General features: G+C 30.2%; 1 non-coding gene across 1 annotated transcript; it reads left to right on the top strand.

Moving 5' to 3' along the window:
* Positions 1 to 6,843: 6,843 nt before the first annotated feature.
* On the top strand, positions 6,844 to 6,915 carry TRNAD-GUC (transfer RNA aspartic acid (anticodon GUC)). The gene has a single exon. It is a non-coding gene; the product is annotated as a tRNA-Asp (tRNA).
* The last annotated feature ends 1,266 nt before the right edge of the window (positions 6,916 to 8,181 follow it).

The following is an 8,181-nucleotide window of genomic DNA, read 5'->3' as shown; positions in this document are numbered from 1 at the left end:
AACAAGAATTGATGTCTTCCCTCTTGCATATTGACCGATTAATCTTCATGTATAAACTGTTTGATGATCGTCGGGTTAGCGCAGAGGTTCCCTTATCGTGTAGACAGATTTTCACTAACAGATACGACCTAAGTACCTGTCCGTTTAAATTTTAACGTTACCGGTTCCACGGTTTAGCATCCCTGCCGCAAATTGTTGTTCGGTTCTTATTAATAACTCATATTGACCCGATAAACCTTTGGTGTAACACAGCAATATATATTGTCACTTTGGATAAACGGTCGTTAGTAAACTGTTGTTCCATAATAAATAAAGCTGTTCAATATCAGATACCTGGAGATTTCTAGGTTATCATGCGAATTAATGCTCTTTAATTGTCTATATATCATCTTTTTATAGATAAAAATCAATCAGTTTGATTGATTAGTTTGTAAGTGATGATTGTATATATTTGTTTTTATGAACGGTAAAATCATAAAACGAAATCTTTTTTCTGTACTTGATTATGGAACAAAATTCTTTGAAAAAAATTGATTGTATTTTTTAATCGTTGAAAAGTTATATTTGAGAAATAAAATATAGAAATGGTTAAAGACTTAACTTAATTTACTGTGTACATACCAGATTCCTTATCAAGTGGTTACTTGCCCTGAAGCAGGTCCTTTCAACCTAGCCACCGGGTTGTTCTAGCGGTGAACGCGTCTTCCAAAATCAACTGATTTAGAAGCCGAAAGTTCCAGCGTTCAAGTCCTAGTAAAGTCAGTAATTTTTACACGGATTTGAATACTAGATCGTGGACACCGGAGTTCTTTGGTGCTTGGGTTTTAAATTAACCACACATCTCAGGAATGGTCGAACTGTGGCTGTACAAGACTACACTTCATTTATACTCTCATACATTTCATCTTCTGAAGTATTATCTGAAAGGTATGGTTTACCGGAGGCTAAACAGGAGAAAGAATGGTCCTTTCAACCTTGCACTGTCCATTTTCCTTTATTTCTAGTTAAAATTATAAGTTCCTGAAAGCTACTGTTTTCTTTTAGATGGTTTATAATTTTTGTTCTTTTCCAGCCTCTTCTTATTTTTTCTACCCTCTACTGATCATTCTAACACTGTTTTTTAATCAATCCTTCTGATGTATGACCCAGCCGATTAGCTTTTCTATTTTGAATTGTTCTGGTTCAGTGTCATCCTTCTTTACTAAGAGTATATAATATTAATATCTATAATTTTATGAATAAAACAGAAATAAAAGTACGATAATTTTACGTGCAAGTAATATTGAATAATGGTAGCTATACATTAGAAATACTTGTAAAATTATTTATCACTGATTTTGTCATTACTGAGTTACTTGGAAAGGAAGTTCATTTATTACGTCACGTTAAGGATTATTTCAAGGTCATGTATACGTCTGGAGCGAGAATTAATTGGATTATTCCGACAGGATCTACCTCATTTGTGACGTATTAGCAATAAAAATAAATGTATTGTAATTGTAGTACATACGTAATCGTATTTTTTTTATTATTTATTTTTTACTTTCTGCTGTAATTTGGGTGTGAATCATTAGGTACGCATTTTCTTATTTTGTGGTTTAAATGAGGAAAATATTTATCATTCATTCAATGGAGTACTTTGAAATATTTTTCTGTATACTACTGATAACAATATTGAAATAAATTGCATCATATAATGTTATTAGTAGATTGTAAATATATATTTCACAGGCGTTGTAATTAATATAATAAAATTAAAACCCTTCCTGCTGACACATTACATTTTAAACAAAAAATAAAAATATGAACAAATTTTAAAACACTTACATTCTAAATACATGGGAATGTGCTTCCAAATATATGTATATTTCATATTGAATGCATATTTTGAACAAAGGAGTTACACAGCAGCTCCAAAAATATCTATTGGAAGCATTTCCATCTGATAAGAAATAGTTGTAACTTATTTAGTTATGTTGATCTACGAATAAAACTTAAAGCTTGCGAGAGCCTTCATTTCTAAAATCTTACAACCTTCTTTTAGATAGAGTGGGTTTTTGTTATTTTGGTTACATTATTGTCTGATTATCCAGGATCCCTTTTTACTTTGGATGTTGAGTTTTTTTTTAAAGTACCTCGTAATAAGTTACACTCCAAGAGATAACATTATTGTCTATGAGGTATGTATATGTAAACTGGTGCGCAGAAAGAAGTACATGTGCTTGTAAGATTGTCTAATATTTCGTACCAACAATTTTTATGCTCATTTTCTCCATCTGAGTATCCTCATTTGTTCGTGTATTTATCATAATTTTTGGCGTACTTTTATTGTTATTTTATTCACATCTTTTAATTGAAATTTTTATTTCAGAAATTTTTATTATGAGTTTGCTACTGAAAGTTAAGGTTTTTAACATTTCTCTACTACTATGGTTGTAGGTTTCCCTGCAACCATTTCGTCCTTTCATGTTCTTTTATTCCATTCTTCGTAGCTGTTTTTCCAATAGAAATCTTATATTTATTCATACCACCCGTAATTTTTCCAGATTTTATTCTACGATCCAGTTTTCAAACAATCTTGTTACCAGTGCTTTTTACTTAAACGCGGTTCAATTTGTATAACTGGACCTTTTTTCACATAGTAAAGGTTATTAATATCTTACTACCACATTATCTAGGCACTGCTTCCTTAAAGCTTCTAGCGCTTAAAGTTTGGGTTTTAACTTAGCACTTACTTCATTGCTCGGAGATTTATACATTTTTTTCACATAGTAAAGGTTATTAATATCTTACTACCACGTTATCTAGGCACTGCTTCCTTAAACCTTCTAGCGCTTAAAGTTTGGGTTTTAACTTAGCACTTACTTCACTGCTCGGAGATTTATACTACTTGGTAAGTCTTCATGCGATTTCAGGTTGTGAGACTGTCACTAAGGACAAAGGACAAGTTTTCAACCCCAAACTCAATATGTACTCAATGACTCAGTACTCCCTCGGATTGATTAACTCACCTTCCATGGGTTGCTCAGCTTAACGGAGGGCCCCACATGTAATAAGAGTGAAGAGATTTAAAGGAATCGCTTTCTTTATGTTACCTACGCTTCACAGCTCCTGAAGCTGAAATACTCCCCAGGTAGGCTTCAAGTACCCATTTTCGTATTAACAAACTAAAAAAGTTACTAATTTAGATTTTATTTTGAGGGAAAATTGACCGCACGTAAATAATTTAAATAGATCAGTAAGAATTAAGATTAAGTTGACACTTAATCTTCAATCGGCACCTTCAATCCATTTTATCGTTAGCGGAAAAAATTTTCTAAAAAGATTTTACTGCCGGTACCTAGAATTTTGAGGTCCTCAAAATTTTAGGAAATTTCGATTTCCTAAAACTACAGGTTCGGGAGGCAATAAGTGATTTAATACATTCATATTTTGTCTTTATACTCGCTTACGTATAATCATGTATACTTTTTAACAGTCTATTTGTTCTTACCTACTTCTAAAAAGCATTAATAGTTTTTATCCTTCCCTAAAAAAAAATCTTTTTTACACTCTATTGCATACTTTATTCTAAAATCTTTAACTTTTATCACTGAAATCTGTTAGAGCTACGTAAACGGATTTCAAAATTATTAGACCGTAATCGTTCGGCATTAGAAAATCTTAACATTTTTCATAAAATTGGGATGGGAACAAGTAACTTTTTATGCTAAGTTTTTAACAATTATTCTAAGCGTTTTCTAAATAAAAATATTTAAGAATTGAGAGTCAAAGTATTCTATGTTTGTAGTTTTCATAAGTTATATGAATTATTGATACTTTAACGTAGGGTTTCTCACCCTGAGGATCGCGGTGATATGAAGGGGGGGTCGTGAAATTAGCCTACAGCTTTACACGTAAAAAATGATGAAATAATTTTAAAAGAAAACAATCGTTTATTATGAACATTTTATTCATATTTAAAGTACATATGTAAAGAAAATAAATTAATGAGATGGCTGCGTTTGTTTTTCATTTAAAAGTTTCTTCATATGTGGAACTATGTTAGCAATACACAAAAGCAAATTCTTTTCAAATGATAAAACGATACCTATGATATAGGATATTCTTGATATACATCAAATGATGACAGACGATTCCTATATTTAGTTTTTAGCGCAACCATAGACGATAAATCCTTCTCACAAAGGTAAGACGTGACAAAAGGGATTAATATTTTCAGTACTTCCGTGACTAAATTTCCATATTCACTTCGACGAGCAAGCCATAACGTATCTAAACCTTCAGTTGTGAATGTTGTAGTTGTAACGTTTTATGGACGAATATTTCGATGAGATGGTCGTGAATTTCAACCGGTTACGTAGCAGCTGCAACAACGTTATCATTAAATGGATACAGTAACTGTCTTTTCGAGAAATTATTTTTATCTTCCGGGAAATACTCCGCCAACTGAATTTTTAGCTCACGTAAATGCATCTTCTTGCTATGCAAACTGTGATGAATAATGTCTTCTTCATCCAAATTTTTTTCAATATATCGGAAGTGAGTGGAAACATATCAAAATTTTCACGTTGAAGGCGAATAATCTAGATAAAAGCTTCTTAACCCATCGGGTTGGTCTAGTGGTGAACGCGTCTTCCCAAATCAGCTGATTTGGTAGTCGAGAGTTCCAGCGTTCAAGTCCTAGTAAAGTCAGTTATTTTTACACGGATTTTAATACTAGATCGTGGATACCGGTGTTCTTTTGTGGTTGGGTTTCAATTAACCACACATCTCAGGAATGATCGAACTGAGACTGAATAAGACAACATTACACTTCATTTAATACTCATACATATCATCATCCTCATTCATCCTCTGAAGCATTGTCTGAACGGTAATTACCGGTGGCTGAACAGGAAAAAGAAAGAAAGATTAAAGCTTCTTAATGAAAGCACGAACCTTGTCTGTTATTAATCAAATGTTTTTATTACGTCCTTGTAAATTCACATTGAAGTCGTTTAAATGCGAAAATGAATCAGCTAAATAAGTCAAACAGCAACATATACTCATTCTGTAAAACCATCGAGCATAGTGTTTGTTTATCCTGGAAAAATATTAATTCATATCGCAATTTCAATAACCGGGTTAACATTTTCCCCCGCGATAACCATCTGACTTTTGTAAAGGAAAGAAGAGGTTTTTTCGCCCATTTCATCGCATAGCTAGCAAACAGTCTATTCTGTAATTGTCGACTTTTAATAAAATTAACGTGTTCAAACCTGTCATATACATGTTCGAACATGACGCTCTCACAACAGATATTACATAAGCAGACCAAATTATAAGGAGCACTACAAATCAAGTTGGAACCTGTAAATTGCTCATGTTTGTGCACTTCATACACGCATGTTCATACCCATCGCTATCAACGCAGATAAATAGTTTTAAATAGGTTTCATTGGGTTGCGGATGGGGGGAGGTTGCAAAAAATATTCATTAATTTTTTTACTTTTTGGGGGTCGTGGAGCTAAAAAGGTTGAGAACTCTGTTCTAACGTATTCTGCATCTCCCCAATTCTTCCGCTGTTCTTATCATTTTTTATCTTTTGTCAGTTTCTTCGACAGTAATCTAGATTATTGGAGTAGTTATTAATTTTATCTTCTGTGATTTTCCTGTAAAAAAAAATAAAATAAACATTGTTATGCATGATTGTCACATTACATCCAAGTAAAATTTACTGGAGAATATGCAGATAAATTATTTTGCCCTACCTACAGATTTACTTCTAATGAATTGATAAAACAAAAAGGTAGAAAATATTCATATATATAATTTATTATTTGTCGATTGTGTTTTAATTTAATACATATTAAGTGTACCAATTAAAAATACTTTTAAAATAATCATATTTATATTGTAAAGATAACAAAAAAAGTTTTTGTATCAGGAAAATATATGTTACAGTTTCACATATCCTCTACATCAGGGCAGTATGAAGTTTAAAAGCAAATTTAATAAAATAACTAAAAAAAAAAATAAAATTTTTAATATAACTAAAAAATGGACTTTAGATGTTCATTTATTATAATTACACTTTTGATCCATTATTCTTCCCTGAAGATACAGTTTGAAGGCAGCAAAATGTGTAGTTGTGAAGTTTCTAATTTTTTGTTAAAACAAAATCGTCACTAACAAATTGTCACTATTCATTAAGTTTTTTAAGGCATGCTTTTGCTGTATTTTTTTAGTTTATTATAAACCTCGTTTTTAATATAATTTATGGATTGAGTTGTTTACTTTCATTATTTTTGTATTTTAAATTAGAAGAAAAATATTATTAAAATGTTCTACTGGAAACCAAAATGAAGAATTATTTCAAAAATTTTAATAAAGAAAATATCTAAAATGATGCTTTATTTAACCTGTTACTTGATAAAAAATGCTTTCATTTTTTCTGAACCAGTACCCTACTTTTAAAAAATCCAAGCTAAACTTTCAAGAGTTTTGTGGATTTATACTAAAAGAATATTCAGTAGTTTATATACTACAATACTGTTATGTAGCGTTTAAGGTGTCAGCAGCTGCTCTCGTTTGTACGTTATAGTACTATTTTCTTGTTATTTATTAAAGTTTATTATTAAAATTTTCCTTTTATTTTGGTATACACTCATTTATGGAGATTTTATATTTTCATCGTTGCGTACTGATTACTGAAATTTAAAGTATCATTATTTTTATTTAGAAGAAAGAATTATCGTAGATATTATTCAGGTAATTACAGATATAGATTATAATAGCAGATATTCTAACTTTTAATGAGAAAAAATTATCATGTAATTTTACGACTAAACGAACTACCAGTCCTCGGTAGTATAGTGGTCAGTATCCCCGCCTGTCACGCGGGAGACCGGGGTTCGATTCCCCGCCGGGGAGGATTTTTACAGGATTACACCAAAGGTTGGTGTAATAAGAAAAAAAAAAGTAGTTTTTATGTATGTATATTTTTAAAAATAATTTTTATTTTCTTTTCGGATGATAGATGATAATCGGTACTCAGAAGAAAATCAGATGTAAGATAATTTAATTTTGCATACAGGTTTTTTATGTATCTTTTTAATGATCATTTATTCCAGTGAAGTAATGAAAATTTCGGCATAAGTTCAATTATTTTCTCCCCAATCAATTTCTTTTCTGTTAACCCACAAAATTACATTTAATTACTGAATTTTTATTTAAAACATTAAGAAAGATTATAAGAAAGTTTTTTACTTTTTTTCTGTAAAAAGAAAACTGAATGAATTAATTCGTTTATGATTAAAAAAAAAAGATATGTAAAAATATGTTCTAATAACTGTCTAATAAATTATTTTTCTCGTTGTTCTCACCAAATTTAAACGCTTTTGAATCACTGGTTATCCATTGATCAGTATTATTCAAGAAATAGGTATTTTCAGTTTGGAACATTTATTTTTAAAATTGAAAATAATTGGTGTGTTAGTTTTGATAAATTAGTAGAGAGAAAATACACATAAAATAATGAAAAATAATTATTACGTTACTGAAGAATTTATATTTATTCTTATAGATAAAACATAATTAAATACAGCACACCAGAACGGATGTTGTATATAACTCTCCAAAGAAAATAGTTGAAAACATTGTCTTCCAAACACTGGTACACAATCTGTGATTATTTTACTATTCTCTTTCTTCTCCTTAGCACTTTTTTAAAATAAATTTTCCTTCATATACCATTTTGCTCCCGTTTTAATAATGATTACTTTTAATTATTTATATTTTCTTATAACAATTTATAAAATGGAATATACTACGTTTTTTAATTTAAAAAAAAAAATTGTTTCCTAATAGATAACGATTTCTTTGAAAAATGGAAATTGGTAAAAAATGTCTTGAAAAAAATGGAATGGAAAACCGTTCGTTCTAAAATTTCCAAATCGGACCAATATAATGGAAAAAGTTTAGTTAATAGGGTACGTATCAATCAAATGTATTACACGTTTCAAACGGGTATAAATTTGTGCTAGTTAAGGTTAGGCAGTCAGAAAAAGAATACTTGAGTATTTTGACGAAAACTTTCAGTGAAAATGAAATTGCATAGATTAATAGAAATGTGGTAAATAAATAATTTTTTACTATTTTTTGAAGCAACAAAGTCATTAGTAAATATATAACGTAGTG

This window comes from Lycorma delicatula, chromosome 2, assembly GCF_047948215.1.
Source record: "Lycorma delicatula isolate Av1 chromosome 2, ASM4794821v1, whole genome shotgun sequence".
Lineage (NCBI taxonomy): Eukaryota > Metazoa > Arthropoda > Insecta > Hemiptera > Fulgoridae > Lycorma > Lycorma delicatula.
The sequence above is the reverse complement of the archived record's forward strand: the minus strand, read 5'-3'. Positions and strand labels throughout refer to the sequence as shown.